Here is an 18,977-nt window from a genome sequence, read left to right as displayed (position 1 = left end):
GCATTGTTTGAGGGTGTTTTTAAAATCTGCATAAAAAGGAAGGACACAGGATCCTGAAACTTGGTGGTGGTTTTTTTTTAAAAGATTGGCCCTGAGCTAACATCTGTTGCCGATCTTTTTTTTTCCCCCTTCTTCTTCCCCCCCAAGCCGCCTAGTACACAGTTGTATATTCTAGTAGTGGTAGTTCTGGTTGTGCTATGTGGGATGCCACCTCAGCAGGCCCTGGTGAGCAGTGCCATGTCCGTGCCCAGGATCCAAACCAGGGAAACCCTGGGCCACCAAAGCAGAGCGTGCACTCGACCACTCGGCCACGGGGCCGGCCCCTGAAACTTTTTAAAATTTAAACATTACGTTTTTGAGATTCATCAAAACTTATTGAATTTTTAGTTATATCTTTCAAGATATAAATACAAGGATGTTCTTCCTCCCTACTTAGAAGCATTCTGATGATTTTCTTCTTCTTAATAACATAGTTTTTCTAATGCCAAATGCCAAATGCCAAAAAAGTTTAAACACTGTGAGGTTTTCTTGTTTGTTTAATTTCATATAATTTTCAGATGTAGAATAAACTTTTAAGAATTCTAAATAATTTTCTATTTTTTTCATGATAAGGAGTGTTTATGATTTTTATTCAACAGAAGTAAGTAGAGTTCTGTTGGTAAATCATGTTTTCCAAATAACTAAAAGTGGGTAAAAGATGGAGTGTGAGGATTCTGGCAGTGAGTAGCCAGATGGTAGGTGACAAAAAGTTTGATAAGCCAAGTATCCAAAAAACTAGAATTTTAGGAAAGCAAAGGAAGAGAGTTCACTTAATCAAAGGGGAATGCTTAAAGAAAAAGAAAAGCAAAGATTCTAGCAGAGACAGTATGAAAAAAACTTTATTTCTGGCAGCAGGACATCTTACTTTCTCAGTCCCACATTTTGAGAACAGCCTACACTTTTTCTATCTTCAAGATACAGCATGCAAGCTAGGTCTATAAATGTAAAACTCTAGAAATTGTACACAATTATAGAGAACAGCTTTTTCAAATTAACTCTAAAAAGCTTTTTAGAACTTAGTGATAACCAATTTATATACTGGGGAATTTGGCAGACATAAAAATTGTAGTTATAAATAACAGTTCACTTACAGACAGATACATATTGGAGAACAAAATAAATAAGAAAAACGGTTTAAAAAATGCAAAAATTCATGTCAAATAAAAATGAAGGCAACTTTTTAAGATAAAATAAAGAAAAATGTGGAGATGAAAGAAATGATTACTATTTGGTTGGCATTTACTTTGAATATATATTATACTCAGAGATATAGAAAGAAAACAGAGGAAGTTTGAAACAACAGAGCAGAAGCCAAACTGTAACAAGAGTGGGCATTAGCAAAGACAGAAAACAAGAGCATTAAGCATTCAAATTTTTAAAAAATCTGTTTTACAGATGTGGCAAATGAATGCTTTCAGCAGAAAGTATCATTACACAGAATTGGCCATGCATTATTATACCATTTAAGCTGAAGGTATCCAACCACTTACTTTAAAAAAAAAAAAAAATGAAACTTTGTAACCTATCTTTTGCCCTTTGAGTGCAAGTGTCTCATTCTATTGTTTGATACTAGGAAAAAAAATGAAAGTTTGACATTAAAGAATTAGCATGTTTCCAAAGATCTCAATGGCTTATCTGTAGTACTTAAAAATTCATAAAACCATAGCTTGTTAAAAATATTGAGCTTCCTCTGGAAAAAATATATATACTGACTTATCTTTTCATTTGTATTATTTTTCTATTTCCTCTTTTATTCTAAAAATATCATTATAGATATACATTGCTGAAGAAATCACCAGAAATATACGATTGTCATGAAAAACTGCTATCTCATATCCATGTAAATGAGTTATACTAATACAGATTCACTGTAATAGAGCCAACATCAGGATCTATTGCATGGGACTTTATTATAGAATTTTATTATGGTTGACAGTTTTATATAAGAAATGGTTAATTTTCTTCAAACATACTGTTATTATTCTAAAATCAGATCTCCATTTATGATACATCCTGAAATGGATATTTCAGTACAGTACACAGAGGAACCACACATTAATAAACAAGCACTGACTCAGTGGCCAATACATAAATAGTATTGTGTAGATGCTAGAGGAGATTCTAAAGTTTTTATAAGACAATTACTATGGGCTCAAAGTTTGTTCAATACATTATAGAGCACCTTCTTTGTGACAAAAATTGTGTCAGATACTGGGGATGAAGCAATGAACAAAACCCTTCATCATATGAAGCAACAAATAACCAGAACAGAATGTGACCACCACAATATACAAAACCCAAATGTATATAAGGCTATTGTTCTAACTCAAAATCTTACAACACGAAGTTTAATCTGATTCATCATTTTGGATCAGATGCTAATAATACTAGTGTCAATAGAGAGAAAGACAAATGATAAATCTATTTTGAAAATAGGGGCAATTTGGCAGACACTAGTAGATAAGGTACTACAAACGTATATCCCTCTCTAAAAATTCACAAATTGATATTTGGCACTTCAAAAAAAAAAGAAAGAAGGAAGGGAGGGAGGAAGGGAAGAATACAAGTCAACTTATACATTTATTGTTGTTAGAAAGAATTCATACTACTATGCACTAAGAGATACCCACACGTGAAGCTATGTTTACTGTACGGTTTACATGGAATCTCCAAACCCAGGCTCACTGTGGCTTGCAGATATGAAAGGGCTTTGAAAAGTGCTATACATATAGAAACAAACTTTCTGATGAGATCTGAAACAAGCAATACTACTTTAATTTTAAAGTAAAAATTATATAAAAGAACTCACCATAATAATAATATAGCAATTGGTAGAGTTTAAAAAAAAACTTTAAAATGAAACTAATCACAAACAAAAACTCTACTTTTTCAAAGGGTTCATTATAGTGAATTTCTACTGAGGAAAGCAGACCCTCAGTTAGAAGCAATCACAGCCTTGCCTCTTACCCAAAACAGGATTAACCTCTTTCACATACTCCATAATGATCCTGAAAGGCCTCCAAACATGGAGACAATGAGATAAATTAACATGACATGAGACAAATTAACAGGAGACAAACAGACAAAAGTTTCATAACATGTATGCATAGGAGAAACCTGGGAAAACTGACTTGCCAAAATCATGAGGCCCTCACCGTAAATACCATTCTCAACTAAAGACAAAAGATGTTGGGGGTGGGGAGAGTCAAGGACTTCAAAGGGAAGGAACGTAATTCACAGGTAGGTGAAAAGGAGCAAATGTCTGGAGAGCAAATGTTGGCCACAAGAAACAGAAGAACACAGAGGGGAGCCCAACAAATAGGCTTTTCTAAGCTCTTCCCTGTCTACCACCTCATTCATGTTATGCTAAGCGGATAGCTTGCTTCCTGAGACAGATTTTTTCATCTGCATTCTTTTAGGCAGTTAAGGAGGAGGTAACAAGAAAAACTGAGTCTTGTTTCTTAAAAATAATCAGCCTAAAACAATCCTCATGTTAAAGAGAGACATTCTGGAGCGGCAAATTTTGTTTCCCTTTAGTACACCCTATGATGTTTGCACAATGATCAAATCACCTAATGACACATTTCTCAGACTGTATCCCCATCGTTAAGTAGTGCATAACTGTATACAGCTATTAAGCAATTTAAATATGGGTAATGCAACGGAAGAACTCAATTTTTTATTTTGTTTAATTAATTTAAACGTAAATTTAAATAGCCACTGCCATGGACTGAACTGTGTCCCCCCCTCCAAAATTCAAATGCTGAAGCCCTAACCTCCACTTTGATAGTATTTAGAGATGTGGCCTTTGGGAGGTAATTAGGTTTAGTTGAGGTCATGAGGATGAGGCCTTCATGGTGGGATCAGTGCCCTTATGAAAAGAGAAACCAGATAGCTTGCTTCCTCTCTCTTCCACCTCCCTCTGCCACGTGAGGACATAGCCAGAAGGTTTGCTGTCTACAAACCAGGAATAGAGCCCTTACTGGGGAACTGAATGACCCGGCACCTTGAACTTGAACTTTCCTGCCTCCAGAACTGTGAGAAATAAATTCACATTGTTTAAGCCACTGGGTCTATGGTATTTTGTTATGGTAGCTCAAGGTGACTAATATAGGCCATATGTGGCTAGTGACATATTAGATAGTGCAGCTCCAGCAGGTTACAGAAATATACCAAGCACTATATATAAACAAAAATAGTTTGAGATTATACTCACTTTTTGCTTTTATTCTTTAAAGCACAATTGTAGACTGTTATGACAACCCTACTCGCATAAAAAGACTTCCTTTTCCTAGCCTAAGAGTAAGTACTATAAAAGAGTGCTTGGTACCTTACAAGTTACTAGGTTACCAAAGATTATCAGACTGTAACCAAGCATTATATAACCAGGCCTCTCGCCAAATTTATTTCCTGCAAATAGCCTTTTCTTATACAAACAGAACTTTAAAACATTAGTATTCCAGTAGTATCTTGATATTTACATACTACTTAATCAGAAATAAATAGGAAAATAAAATGGGTAGTGGTTTCAGTCTTATTCTAACACTCTGCTCATCATCCTAACAGCATTCCTTAGCAAAACTTATGAGTAAAACTAATCAACATAATTAAAGATGTCAGGTATAATTTCCGGAACTGAAAAGACTATAAAGTACTTACTTACACAATTTGGCCACGACACTTCCTTGTTTGACTTTCATTTCCAAAATCCTTAAGAGGGTATATAAGGACCTACATGATCTAGCAACTGCAAACCTTTCCAGCTTCATCCAGGTAGCAGCCATAGAGTAGTTTTCTCTTTCTCACCTAAAAGCCTTCATGCATTCTATTCCCTTTACCCAGAAGGTCGCATTTATTCAACTCATATTCATCTTAATATTTGTTCTTCAAAAAATCTTTCCCTACTCACCATAGACCAGTGAGGGGGGAACCCCTATCATACACTCCATAGCATTCTATAATTCACAGTCTCCATCCTTGTTATTACTAGTAATGTGCCTGGCTTATGAGAGCAGGGACTGAGTTTTTGTTCATCACTGTGTCTTCAGCATGTGGTACTATACCAGCATTCAATATATGTTTATGGAATAAGTGAATGATATGTTTCCTTCCCCTATTTTTTGCCAAAGATAAGAAGTATTACTAGAACCAATTTGTTTTAAACAACAAAAGGTAGGGCACATCAGCAAAATGAAACCCTATGTCCATGCAAAAACCAGTACAAAGGCAGCTTTCTTTACAATAACCCCAAAATGGTAACAATCCAAGTGTTCGTAAATTGGTGAATGGGTCAACAAAATGTAATCTATTCATATACTACTACTGAGCAATAAAATGAGTAAACTACTGATATATGCAACAATATGGATGAATCTCATCTCCATTGTGCTGAGTGAAAGATACTACACATGAGAACATACCATATGATTCCACATATATGAAATTGTAGGGAAAAAAAGTAATCTAAAGCAGATAAGTGGTTGCCTGGTGCTAGGGGAAGAGGGAAAAACAGACTACAAATGGGTACAAGTAATCTTAATAGGATTATGAAAATGTTTGGTATGCTGATTGTGATGGTGGGTTTTCAGGAATATATACAATTACAAAAATTCATCAAATTGTACGGTTTAAACACATGCAGTTTGTTTGGTTTTGTTTGAGGAAGGTTATCCCTGAGTTAACATCTGCTGCCAATCCTCCTCTTTTTGCTGAGGAAGACTGGCCCTGAGCTAACATCCATGCCCATCTTCCTCCAGTTTATACGTGGGAGGCCTACCACAGCATGGCTTGCCAAGTGGTGCCATGTTCGCACCCGGGATCCAAACCGGCAAACCCCAGGCCATTGAAGCGGAACATGCAAACTTAACCGCTGTGCCACCAGGCCAACCCCACACATGCAGTTTATACTGCAACTAAGTCCATTTTTAAAAAGGCAGGAACACAATATAAAGCTGTACCAGAACAGGACAACATAGTTCAGAGGCATTTTTCATCCATGTTGTGAACAAATGATATATAGAGATGTTTTACTGAGTCAAAGACTCTTATGCCTAATCTATAATGCTCTTAAAAGCAGGTTGTATGGAGGAATATAAATTTTCCCTAAGTTTTTTTGGCAGGAATTTTTTTTAAGACTTTCACTGTCTATCTAAATCCAAGAATCACATAACATCCATTTTTCAGTAGCTGTAATATATTTATCTGTACTGGAGAAGTCTAAATGCCTTATCTTTACCCTGGAACAAAGTTCAGGGACTAATTCTGGGTATGCTTGTGTGTTTGGCTTCTGCTTATCTAAGTGTCAAAATGAACTATTTAAAATAAACAACACAGGAACCTTGCAGTAATGGGGCAAATAACTGAATAACTGAAGCAACAGTATCCCTTTCCTAGAACACAAACTTCTCAGGACAAACACAATTGGGATTTCAGAATATCACTACAATTCTATTATGAAATATATGAAGAACAGACTGCCTTAAGCTAACAGAAATCTCTAAAATTTTGCGTAAACTCAAATTTCTAAATTCAATCATAATAAATAATATATCAATATATTATAAATATTAAATATAAATAATAAATCAAGGAAGTTTCTTATTTTTCCAATCCTTTCAAAAATGAAATAATTATCCCTTAATTTATCTATTTCAACATCCAGATTGCAACAGAGTAAACAGTCATTCTGCTGAGCATTCCCCTAATGTCAAAGAGAGAGCAGAGAGGGAAGAAGATTATAGTCTTCATAAGGTGCCTCCTTAGGATGTTCCTGAATTTGATGCTACATTGGAGTCCCTGAAACCACCCGAGGGTTTGGTGATTCACTAGGAGGATTCCCAGGACTCAGTGCATCCTCATACTCACAGCTATAGTTTATTACAGCAAAATAGTAGAAACCAAAATCAGCGAAAGGAAAAGCGATATGAGATGATGTCCAGAAGAAACGAGGTACAAGCTTCCAAGAGATTTCTTCTCCCCATGGAGTCATATAGGATGCACTTAATTCCTCCAGCAATGAATTGTGACAACACATGTGAAATGTTGTCTAACCAAGGAAGCTCATTAGAGACTCGGTGTCTAAAGTTTTTATTGGAGGGCTGGTCACGTCGGCATCCTCTGCATGGCATATACCAAAACTCCAGACTTCCAAAAGAAAAGGAGGTGCTCAACATAAACCATATTGTTTGTACAAACAGTTTAGGAATAGTAATCCACTCTTATCAGTTATGAAATGGTAGGAACACTCCCTAAATCCAGTTTCAAACATGCCAGCCAAAGGACAATCTTGTAAGCCGATCTAAGGATAGCAAACTTGCTATGTTAACTCTTTTTCTGCATAGATGCCTTAAGAGAAAGGCAACCAAAAGCTAATTAAAACACAAACAAACATACACACTCAACAACAACTCTGAGCTGAGAAAATGTGTCAGGTAATCCAAACTTCCCCTAAACAGCAATGAGATACATTGTTCTCTCCTAATTCACAACAACAGTAAATGGTAGGAAACCTGCTAAGCCAGGCTCAAGCCTCTAAGAGGTTTATATATCCTGGGGCCTGTATAACAATCATTCATTAAAGAGTTAGTCAAATATTTATTAAGTGCCTGTTATATGCCAGGCACTGTTCTAAATCTGGAGATGTGGTGGGAACAATATATAGCATATATATGTTACATAATAGTGCCTCTACTCTCAAGTTGCTTATATTCTAAGTGATGGAAATAGACATCATAAAATCATAAACAAACGAATATATAAGAACTTCACAGTAAGGCTTTGGACGACTCAGTTTTTCCTCCCATATTGTATTCAGTGGTCATTCTCAGTAGCTACTCTCACAAAGAGAGTAAATTTCAGAATATCTTAAAAATATTCTTTACATAATTTGCCACAGCTTTCCTGGAGAGCAACTTGGTGCTTTATATAAAAATTTTAAATGTGGATGCTCTTAAGCCCCCAAATTCTCTTTCAAATTTCTAAGGAAATAAAGAACAAATATATAAATATGTATAAGCATGCTTATTGAAATATTATTTATAATAGTAAAAATTGGGAATAATCAGTTCTCTACCAATAAACATTTAGGTTATCAAAATCACCGTATATTCAAAAATAAAATACTATGCACCCATGAAAAACTGTTTAGATTTGATTTGCTGAGATGGGAAAAAAAATAAGTACAATATATTTTTAAATGGAAAAGACCATATTAAACATTGGAACGACATAATCCCATTTTTAAAATTAACGTGTAAGTGTGTGTGTGCATGTTTGCGTAAAAAAGGTCTAGAAGGATATATTCCAAAATGTGGTGGGATTATGAGTTGGTATTGTTAATACACTCTTTATTATATTAAAATAAAATGATATCAAAACTGAAAGCCTAATAGGCCCATCATTATGGTTTATCTATTTGCTAGACTATTGACTAGCAAAAACAGAAGCTAATGCAAAATTCTAGAAATTAAAAATTATTGTGCATAGTGAATCATATAGAATTCTCTCACTAGTGTATTATTTTTCTCAAATTTAAAATTCTTTATATAAAATTGTTTGTGTATCTTGAAGGATACCTATAATAAAAGGATTGAGACACAATCTTGAAGTATCTGGTGATGGAATGTAGCAAGGATGTCATATATTTACTACTGTTTTAAAAATGTCTAATTCACAGGGGCCAGCCCAGTGGCACAGCAGTTGGGTTTGCACATTCTGCTTCAGCAGCCCAGAGTTCGCTGATTTTGATCCCGGGCGCGGACTTGCACACCACTTGTCAGGCCATGCTGTGGCAGGTGTCCCACAAAGGGTACATGAGGATGGGCACGGATGTTGGCTCAGGGCCAGTCTTCCTCAGCAAAGAGAGGAGGATTGGTGACAGATGTTAGCTCAGGGTTAATCTTCCTCAAAAAAAAAAAAAAGAAAGAAAAAAAACGTTTAACTCGCTAAGAAAGTTATTTGGTTTTGGTTTCTAAAGTTTAAAACTCATAAGCTCTTATTCCAAGTAGAAAGTTAACTCTAGGGGTAAACAGGTAATTCTAGGGGTAAAGAGGGTTAAATAAAAGAGTGGATTATTTGATCCAAAGTTATATTGAACACATTTCTAGTGCTCTAAAAGAAACACTGGCAACCTCTATAAAAACATTTCTACCCAAAAGAGTTTCACATACAGCCTTCTAAAGCCTTCAAAAATCATGATATAATTACATATATAAAACATAAACACAGGGGCTGGCCTCGTGGCCGAGTGGTTAAGTTCGTGCGCTCCGCTGCAGGCGGCCCAGTGTTTCGTTGGTTCGAATCCTGGCCGCAGACATGGCACTGCTCGTCAAACCACGCTGAGGTAGCGTCCCACATGCCACAACTAGAAGGACCCACAACGAAGAACATACAACTACGTACCAGGAGGCTTTGGGGAGAAAAAGGAAAAAAAATAAAAATAAAAAATCTTTAAAAAAAAAAAACTTTAAATAAAAAAAAAATTAAAAAAATAAACATAAACACAAAAAACAACCTAGGCAAGCATGTGAGGCGTTTGGAACTCTCATAAATTGCTGGTGAAAATGCAAAACAATATGGCCACTTTGGGAAAGTTTGGGGCAGTTTTTTTATAAACGTAAATAAAAGCTTACCATGCCACTCAGGAATTTCCCTCATAAGTATTCTAGGAAATGAAAACATATGCTCACACAAAGACCAGTATATATGATATTCATTCACAGCAGCATTACTCACATTAGCCTAAAGACTACTACTCAGCAACAAAAATGAATGAACTACAAATACATGCAACATAGGTAAATCTAAAAAACATATGCTAATGAAATAAGTCAGACACCAAAGAATGCACACTGTATGATTTCTGTATGAAATACTAGAGACAAATACAAAAATGTCTAATTCACTATGAAAGTCATTTAGTTTAAAGAGGAAGAAGCATAAGATATATTTCTAAACGAACAGTTAATTCTACATTAGTTAATTTATTATAATAATAAATTAATTTCACATACACGAAATACTAAAGATAAAATCATAGACAGAAAACACGTCAATGGTAGTCTGGAGCAAGGCATGAGAGTAGGAAGCAAAGGTAAACAGGCAAGACAGAAAATTTTGAGGATGATGAAAATGTTCTTATTGATCGTGGTGGTAGTTACACAATGGTATTCACTTGCCAAAATTTAACAAGTTGAATACTTAAAAGGGTGAGTTTTATTTTTAAGTAAATTAAACTTTAATAATCTACATGGGGAAAAAAAAAAGACAACGCAGCCATAACCTACCATCTATTACCCAGCTAAAACAAACCCCACTAAACATCTCCCAAAGTCCTAAGTAAAATATACATGCTATTTGCTCAAAGGTCATTTTAATAAGTATATCCACATCAATATACAGTATATATATCTCCACACTCCTAGATATCTAGGAATATAAATTCTTACAAGCAACCCCTAGGCTTTTATTGAACTCAGCTGTTCATTCATATATAAATTCCTACCAAACTACTTAATTATATAGACAACTATATATTTCACAATATGATCTGTTCCTGAAAGAACACAACAAATTAAATTGGGTAGGAAGAGCTTATTGCTTGAATAAAACATGGTGTAATGGAGAAAGCACTGAACTAGGAATCAAAAGAACAAGTCTTCCTAATGATGTAATGGAACACAGAAGTTTTATTTTGTTAAAAAGCAAAGGCTTGAGGCCAGCCCAGTAGTGCAGTGGTTAAGTGCACACGTTCCGCTTTGGCGACCCGGGATTCACCGGTTCGGATCCAAGGTGCAGACATGGCACCACTTGGCAAACCATGCTGTGGTAGGCATCCCATATATAAAGTGGAGGAAGATGGGCACAGATGTGAGCTCAGGGCCAGTCTTCCTCAGCAAAAAGAGGAGGATTGGCAGCAGATGTTAGCTCAGGAATAATCTTCCAAAAAAACAAAAAAAAAAAGCAAAGGCTGAACTTTTACATTGTCAATCTATCAACATTTTCTTTTTAATTCTCCCATCACACTAAATACAGAAAGGCCTTTTCCTTCCAGAGATTTGATGTGTGCACCTCTATTTTTTTAAAAAAAGTTTGATTAATTCCTCCTGGGTTTTTTTTAAGATTTTATTTTTTAGAACAGTTTTAGTTGACAGTAAAATTGAGAGGAAGGTACGGAGATTTCCCATATACCCTCTGAGCCCACCCATGCACAGCCTCCCTCATGACCAACATCCCCCAGCAAAGTGGTACATTTATTACAACTGATGAACCTACATTGACACATCACAATCACCCAAAGTCTGCAGTTACCTTAGGTTTACTCTTGGTGTTGTACATTCTACAGGTTTGGACAGATATATAATGACATGTATCCAGCATTATAGGATCATACAGAGTATTTTCACTCCCCTAAAATAATGACTTTTCTTTTCTCATTGTCCAACTGTTTTTTTCTACTATTTTTTTACTGTATATCACTTTAATCCATCATTTATTTGTATATATAATATGAAGTGAGACTATAAATCAACTTTTACCCAAAAGTAAAGTAATCTTTCCATTTCCATATATTAAATAAACTTAATTTTATCACTAAAAGACAAACAAACAGGGGCCAGCCCCATGGCCTAGTGGTTAAGTTCAGCACGCTCTGCTTTGGTGGCCCGAGTTGGGTTCCCAGGTGCAGATCTATACCACTCAATGGCAGCCATGTTGTGGTGGTGACCCACACACAAAATAGAGGAAGATCGGCATAGATGTTAGGTCAGGGCAAATATTCCTCAGCAAAAGAAAGAAAGAAACAAAACTCCTCCCCCAAGAAACAACACATCATAGGTCTTGTGGTACTATCTCTGTCACCAATTAGGTTACAAAATCACCTGAAACAAATTACATAATTTCTCCAGGTTTCATTCTAAACAATCAAAAAATGTTACATTAAACTTTCTTTAAGGTCCTATCTAACTCAACTTCTAGGGTTATATAATTCTAAAAATTTCTTCACAGGCACATATGCCCAAAAATCTTTATTTCAAAAATAAAGTTTCTAAAGAAAAAATATAAAATGAAGATACTTTATTTCTATTCTCTGAATCTAAGTTCAAACTCATTAAGGAAAAACTGCCCTGAGAATTTTTAAGCAAGATTATAAAGCAAAAACCCATTTGTCCTTTTTGAAAAATTTAAATTTTGTAAAATTTTGCTGAGCAAAGTTAAATATTATTGTGAATCACAAAACAGCAAAATCTAGACTGATAAAAAGGATATGAACAAAGAAAAATACTATCTTTTTCTAAGGCAGTGAAGTTCTCAACCAGGAGCAATTTTACCCGCCAGAGGATATCTGGCAATGTTTGGAGACAATTTGGTCACAACTGCGGGTACTGGTGCCACTGGCATCTGTGAGTAGAAGCTAGTGATGCAGCTAAAAATTTTACAATTCCCCACACAAAAAAATTATCTGGCACAAGATGTCAATAATGCCAAGGTAGAAAAACCCTGCTCTAAGGGTATTACAATGCAGTATATCTTCTGAGATAGTAGGCACAGATGTATCAACAGTAGAAATATCCCCTATTTGGAAATATAAGTAAACAGAAAGGCACATTCTTTCTTGCAACAATCTTGAAAAATCTTTTTATGTGATACATTCAGGAAATTACAATGGCACCCACTAGGATGGCTATAATGAAAATGACAATAAAAAGTGTTGGCAAGGACGTAGAGAAACTGGAATCATCATATATTGCTAGTGGGAATATAAAATGGTGCAATCGCTTTGAGAAACAGTCTGGCAGATCTTCAAAAGGTTAAACATAGAGTTACCATGCGACCCAGCAATTATTCTCCGAGATTTGTACCCAAGAGAATTGAAAACACACATCCACAAAAAACTCGTACACAAATGTTCATAGCAGCATTAGTCATAAGAGAAAAAACTTGAAAACAACCCAAGTCTTTATCAACCGATGAATGGATAAATAAAATGTGATATAGCCATACAATGGATTTTTGGATAATAAAAAAAAAGTGAAGTACTCATATGGAATCTCAAAGGACCCCAAACAACCAAAACACTTCTGAGAAAGAAGAACAAAGCCTCACACTTTCTGATTACAAAACATTACAAAGCCACAATAATCCAATCAGTATGGTACCAGCATAAAGACAAATACATAGACCAATAAGACAGAATAGAAAGCCCAGATATAAACCCTCACACGTATGGTCAAATGATCTTCAACAAGCATGCCAAGACTACACAATGGGGAAAGAACAGTCTTTTCGATAAATGGTGCTGGGAAAACTGGATATCCAAATGCAAAAGAAAGAAGTGGGACCCTTCCTTATATTACACCACATACAAACATTAATTCAAAATGGATTGAAAACCTAAATGTAAGACCTGAAACTATAAAACTCCTAGAAGAAAACATAGGAGAATAGCTTCATGATATCGGATTTGTCAATGATTTCATGGATACAACACAAAAAAGAATAGGCAACAAAAGTATATATAGACAAATGGGACTACATCAAACTTCAAAACTTCTGCCAAGCAAAGGAAATCATCAACAATGAAAAGGTAACCTACAAAATGGGAGAAAATATTTGCAAATCATATATCTGATAAGAGGTTAATATCGAGAATATGATAAGAACTCCTACAACTGAATAACTAAAACGAAATAACCCAATTTAAAAATGGGAAAAAGATTTGAATAGACATTTCTCTAAAGAAGATACACAAGTAGCCAAAAAGCATAGGAAAAGATGCTCAGTATCACTAATCATCAGGAAACGCAAATCAAAACCACAAGATATCACCTCATACCTATTAGGATGGCCACTATAAAAAAACAAAACAAACAAACAAAACAGAAAACAATGTGTTGCCAAGAATTTGGAGAAACTGGAATTCTTGGGCACTGTTGGTGGGAATGTAAAATGGTACAGCTGCTATGGAAAACAGTATGAAGGTTCCTCAAAAAATTTAAAATAGAACTACTGTATGACCCACCAATCCCACTTCTGGGTATATAAGAATTGAAAGCAGAATCTCAAAGTGATATCTGCACACCCAGTATATTAGTCAGCTCGGGCTGCTGTAACAAAATACCAGTGACTGGATGACTCAAACAACAGAAACTTATTCCTCACAGTTCTGGAGGCTGGAAGTCCAAGCTCAAAGAGCCAGCAGATTCGGTTCTCTAGTGAGGGCTCTCTTCCTGGCTTGAGACAGCCATCTTCTCATTGTGTCCACACATGGCAGAGAGCGAGCGAGCTCTTGTATCTATTCTTTTTCTAAGGACACCACCCTATCAGAGTAGAGTCCCACACTAACCGTTATGACTTCCTCACCAGCCCTGTCTCCAAATGCAGTCACACTGGGGGTTAGGGCTCCAACATATACATTTTGAGGGGACACAATTCAGTCCATAGCATTCACGTTCCTTGCAGCATTATTCATAATTGCCAAGCGGTAGAGGCAATCTAAATGTTCATCAATAGATGAGTGGATAAAGAAAATGTGGTATATACATACAATGGAATATTATGCAGTCTTAAAACAGGAAGGAGATCCAGTCATATACTATCACATGGATGAGCCTTGAGGACATTATGCTAAAAGTAATAAAGCAGTTACAAAAACACAAATATTGTATGATTCGACTTATATGAAGAGTCTAAAGCAGCCAAACTCATAGAAATGGAAAGTAGAATGGTGATTGCCAGGGCCTAGAGGGAGGTGGGAAGGTGTTGTTTTGTGGGTTTAGAGTTTCAGTCATGCAGGATAGGGGAGCTCTGGGGACCTGTTGCACTACAATGTGCATGTCGTTGCACACTTGCAAATTGTTGGGAGGGAGAATTTTATGCTATGTGTTTTTTCCCACAATAAAAAAAAAGTAAGTATTGATATATGCTATAACATGGATGAACCATGAGGTCAGTCATAAAAGACCACAAATTAATATGGTTCCCTTTATAAAAAACCTTCAGAGGGGACTGGCCCCGTGGCCGAGTGGTTAAGTTCGCGCGCTCCGCTGCAGGCGGCCCAGTGTTTCGTCAGTTCGAATCCTGGGCGCGGACATGGCACTGCTCATCAGACCACGCTGAGGCAGCGTCCCACATGCCACAACTAGAAGAACCCACAACGAAGAATACACAACTATGTACTGGGGGGCTTTGGAGAGAAAAAGGAAAAAATAAAATCTTTAAAAAAAAAAAAAAAAAACCTTCAGAATGGGTGAAGATATAGAGACAGAAAGTAAACTGGTAGATGCCGATGGCTGGGATAAGGGAACAGAGATTAACTTCTAATGGATACAGGGTTTCATGTTGAGGGAGCTATATAATACATCTGAGCTGTAAAATCACAGAATCATTGAAATTTGAAGAAAATAATAATTTTGAAGTTCACTTATAGTAATCCCCTTTCTTAACGAGAGGTTGACCCAGATAAGTTGTGTGTGACTCTCTCAAGAAAACATTTCCATTATCCCACTTTCAATATATTTTGTAATTTTCAAATGAAGTAAATTAATGACTATTCCACAGTAATCAATAGTTTTTAATTTCAAAAAGATACTTATTGCAAATAACTCTCCTGTTGTCATCTCTGCTTTTCTTTCAAAGAAAGAAAGAAAACAGAGAAAAGTTTAAATGACTAATATTATGATTATTTTATATGCGGGAAAATACATAAATACTAACTCAATGTGTTTTTTGTTTGTTGGTTTGCTTGTTTTGAGGAAGATTAGCCCTGAGCTAACATTCACTGCCAATCCTCCTCTTTTTGCTGAGGAAGATTGGTCCTGAACTAACATCCATGCCCATCTCGCTCTGCTTTATATGTGGGATGCCTGCCACAGCAAAGCTTGAGCAGCAGCGCCAAGGTCCATGCCTGGGATCCAAACCGGCTAACCCCAGGCCACTGAAGTAGAGTACGTGAACTTAACCACTGCGCCACCAGGTCAGCCCTCAATGTTTATTTAACATCTTAAGAAATATACATCTCTTCACGATTAAAACACTCAACAAACTAGAAATAGAAGGGGACTCCCTTAACCTGATAAAGGGCATCTATGAAAAACCCACAACTAACAGCATACTTAACGGTGAAAAACTGAAAAAGTTCCCTCCGAGGTTAGGAACAAAACAAAGATGTCGGCTCCTCTACTTCCACTGAACATTGTACTGGAGATTCTAGCCCAAAAAAAGAAAAGAAGGAAAGAAAGAAAGAAAAGGCACCCAGATTAGAAAGGAAGAAGTAAAACTGTATCTATTTGCAAGTGACATGGTCTTGTAGATAGAAAATACAAAGGAATCACAAAAAAACTGTTAGAGCTAATAAATGAGTTCAGCAAGCTTGCAGAATATAAGATCAATATACAAAAATCAACCGAATTTCTATACACTAGAATGAACAATCCAAAAGTGAAATTAAGAAAATAATTCCATTTACGACAGCATCAAAAAGAATACGTTAGGAATATAGCAAAAGAGACACTAAAAAGGCCAAAATATCACTGAAAGACACTGAAGGAGAACTACATAAATAGAAAGACATCCATGTTAATGGATTGGAAGGCTTAATATTGCTAAAATGGCAATATTCCTCAAACTGATGCACATATTCAATGCAATCCCTATCAAATATCAGCTGCTTTCTTGCAGAATTGACATGGAAATGCAGGGGACTCCGAATAGCCAAAATAATCTTGAAAAAGAACAAAATTGGAGGACTCACATTCCTTGATTTCAAAACTTACTACAAAGCAACAGTAATCAAGCCAGTGTGGTACTGGCATAAAGACAGGCATATATATCAATGAAATGAATTAACAGTTCAAAAGTAAACTCTTACATGTATATAGTCAATTGATTTTTGAAAAAGGTGCCAGGACAACTCAAAGGAGAAAAAAGTCAGCCTTTCCAACAAGTGGCTGAACTAGATATCCATGCAGAACTGGATATCCACATTCAAATGAATGAAGTTGGATCTCCCAATTCACACCATATAAAAAAATTAACTCAGCGGCTGGCCCCGTGGCCGAGTGGTTAAGTTCGCACGCTCTGCTGCAGGCAGCCCAGTGTTTCATTGGTTCGAATCCTGGGTGCGGACATGACACTGCTCATCAAACCACGCTGAGGCAGTGTCCCACATGCCACAACTAGAAAGACCCACAACGAAGAATACACAACTGTGTTCTGAGGGGCTTTGGGGAGAAAAAGGAAAAAAATAAAATCTTAAAAAAAATTAACTCAAAATGGATCATAGACTCTAAACGTAAAAGCTAAAGATACAAAACTCTCAGAAGAAAACATATGCAGATCTCTTTATGACCTTAGATTTCTTAGATATAACACCAAAAAAGCACAATAACAAAACGAAAAATACATTGTTTGGATTTCATGAAAATTAAAAACTTTTATGCTTCAAAATATGACAGGCAGAAAGTAAAAAAGACAATTCACAGAATGAGAAAAAGATTTGCAAATTATATAGCTCAAAAAAGACTAGTATCCAGAATATAAAAAGTTTTACAGCTCAACCAATATGATCCAGCAATTCCAATCCTAGGTATATATCCAAGAGATATAAAAACGTATGTTCATACAAAAACTTGTATATGAATATTCATAACCACATTACTCATAATAGTTAAAAAGTGTAAACAACCTAAACGTCCATCAATTGATGAATGGATAAACAAAATGTGGTCTATTCATAATGGAATATTAGGCAATAAAAACAAATTAATTACTGATACATGCTACAACATGGATGAACCTTGAAAACATTATGCTAACTGAAAGAAACCAGACACAAAAGGTCACATATTCTATGATTCCATTTATATGAAATGCCCAGAATAGGCAAATTCTTAGAGACAGAAAGTAGATTACTGGGTGCCAGGGGCTGGAGGAAGGAGTGAATGAAGAATTACTGCTAATGGGTATGGGATTTCTTTTGGGGGTGATAAAAACGTTCTAAAATCGACTGTGGTGACACTTGAACAACTCTGTAGATATGCTAAAAACCACTGAATTCTGCATTTTAGATGGGTGAATTATATGGTAGGTAAATTTTTTCTCATAAAGCTGTTGTAGAAAAGAATATCACACATGAATAAAAACCACTTTTACAAAACAATACCTAACAGGTTAAAATTTGCAACAACTAAAAATAGAAGAGGAAAAGATACAAACAATCAGTTGAAATTACTAAGAGGTAAATTTAAGGCTTTTGAAGGAAGCCCCAAAAGAGATGCTAACTTACTAAAAAGAAGAATTTTCCCTTTGGAAAATAAGGGAAAGCATGGAAATTAAGAAAAAGCAAGCTGAGTGAAGCACAATTCCTACTGCAAGACAAAATATTTTGCAATGACCCAATAAAGAATTCTATAGTCATGGTTCTTGCAAAACTGCCAAGTTCGACAAAACCAATTCAAGCTGAGGTTATTTTCAGTATAACTGGAGAAACTGTACAAAAAGAATACATCATTTTCTAGGAATAGGACCATAAATAAGTTAGAATTACAAAATACTACTTGGAAAGAACCAGAGAAGTCAAATTTTCCATAAAAAAGCAGGAATTCATCTCACATGTAGCATCTCTGATAGATGATCTGTGTTTTCAGGAACTCACAAATTCAAAAGATAGACCATGCAGTGTTGCAAATCACAAGGCCAAGAACTCAATGAGATCTCTTTTTCAAGATAAAATATATTTTTCATGAAAAAGGCCAATTTATTATCACTATTACCAAAGATGTGCTACCAATAATGTGCCATTTTATAGTTAATTTACAAAAAGTGTAAGAAATGCTTTTTTGTCATGACACAGTACACACATTTGTTAGTTCCAAAGAGTCAGTTCTGACTCCAAGCGACTCTGTGTATGGCAGAGAGGAACCCTGCCCTTTTTTTCCCCCACT

General features: G+C 35.7%; 1 protein-coding gene across 1 annotated transcript in view; it reads right to left on the bottom strand.

Moving 5' to 3' along the window:
* BMPR2 (bone morphogenetic protein receptor type 2) overlaps positions 1 to 18,977 on the bottom strand; it is a 206,643-nt gene that overhangs the window by 108,380 nt on the left and 79,286 nt on the right. The gene's annotated exons all lie outside the window — the stretch shown is intronic.

The sequence above is a fragment of the Equus przewalskii genome, chromosome 17 (assembly GCF_037783145.1).
Source record: "Equus przewalskii isolate Varuska chromosome 17, EquPr2, whole genome shotgun sequence".
Taxonomy (NCBI): domain Eukaryota; kingdom Metazoa; phylum Chordata; class Mammalia; order Perissodactyla; family Equidae; genus Equus; species Equus przewalskii.
Note: the sequence above shows the minus strand (reverse complement) of the source record. Positions and strands in the feature narration are given on the sequence as shown.